The sequence below is a fragment of the Haplochromis burtoni genome, unplaced genomic scaffold (assembly GCF_018398535.1).
Source record: "Haplochromis burtoni strain Fernald_Lab_line unplaced genomic scaffold, NCSU_Asbu1 Contig_2914, whole genome shotgun sequence".
Taxonomy (NCBI): Eukaryota; Metazoa; Chordata; class Actinopteri; order Cichliformes; family Cichlidae; genus Haplochromis; species Haplochromis burtoni.
Genome location: NW_024585275.1, coordinates 7,973 through 9,244, shown reverse-complemented (window position 1 = coordinate 9,244; position 1,272 = coordinate 7,973). Strand labels below are relative to the sequence as shown.

Below are 1,272 nucleotides of genomic sequence, written 5' to 3'. Positions count from 1 at the left end.
ACTCTTTCAAAGTCACAGATTTATAAAGTGATGATATCTGAGTGAATCTGCATCTAATAACAATGACTTCAGTAGGCCTACATTTCCCTGTGATCTATAATTGATGTATTGGCGTTGTCCATTGTAACATTGTTCCTGCTTTTCTCACAGATTCCACCTCAGTGATTGTAATAGCTACAATAGCAGGACTGACAGTTTTTGCTTTAGTAGCTGCTCTCATTGCACTCCTGCTTGAAGAAAAAGTGGTAACTTTTTTTCTTTTGACTTAATACATGCCTTTTATGTGGCTCTTCCTATCAAAATAATTATATGAATTGACTCCAAGAGTCTACATCCACATATATCCAGTAATATCTGTAAATATCTGCAGCGCTGACTTTAAACTGTTTAAATCTGCAGGTCTCCAAATTCAGGACCTCAGTCCTTTAGAACAGCTGTGAGATGTACTGGAACAGGAGATTATCATTCTTTGTGTGGAGCACACAAATCTTCAGCAACTGTGTGATGCTATCAGCTATCATTTGTGTGTGTGTATGCTAAATCCTCACAGGCTAGTCTAACAGTGTTTTACTATTTTTGATTGTATAGAGAGATGAAACCATTGAAAGAGGTCATGAATTATATAGGAAATTCAATTCAATTCAATTTTATTTATATAGCGTCAAATCACAACAACAGTCGCCTCACAGCACTTTTTATCTTAGAAGATGTGATCACCAAACTGGTCCTCTCAAAAAGCAAAACATCATCCACTGTAACGTGTGTCTTTTCGTTTTAGTTCATTAAGTAGTAAAAAAAAAATCTGGTGATCACATATAACCCCGCCTCTTCAATCTTTCAGTGTGAATCACATCAATTACACTTCCTGTTTCTAAACATAATGACCACATAGAAAGCACAGCCTTGTACTTCCAGTCACATGAAAAGCTCCGTTTTTTATTTTCTCTTCCTGTTAGTTCAATTTTTTGAGGTCAAACCCTCAAAACTCCAGTTAACCCTTCTTCAGTCTCTCATACCTGCTAAAAACTGAATAGTGTCACCTTTTCATAAACAGCCTGGGTTATAATTTTTGCTCTATTTTGTGGATGTGAATACATTAAAGCATTTTACACTTAAGTGCTGTGCTGTGCTCAGTGTTGATTTTCTTTTTATAATGTTCATATTTCTCATATTTGTACTTTTTATACAGGATTTGTGTTTATCTGTGTCCCTGTCTTGATGTGAAAGTCACACTGGAGTACAGCATGTAATGTAATGTTGTAGTTTTTGCAC

General features: G+C 35.6%; 1 long non-coding RNA gene across 1 annotated transcript; it reads left to right on the top strand.

Moving 5' to 3' along the window:
* The first annotated feature begins 6 nt into the window (after window positions 1–6).
* On the top strand, window positions 7–1,112 carry LOC102292702. The gene is made up of 2 exons (XR_318089.3): window positions 7–245; window positions 400–1,112. It is a non-coding gene; the product is annotated as an uncharacterized LOC102292702 (long non-coding RNA).
* The last annotated feature ends 160 nt before the right edge of the window (window positions 1,113–1,272 follow it).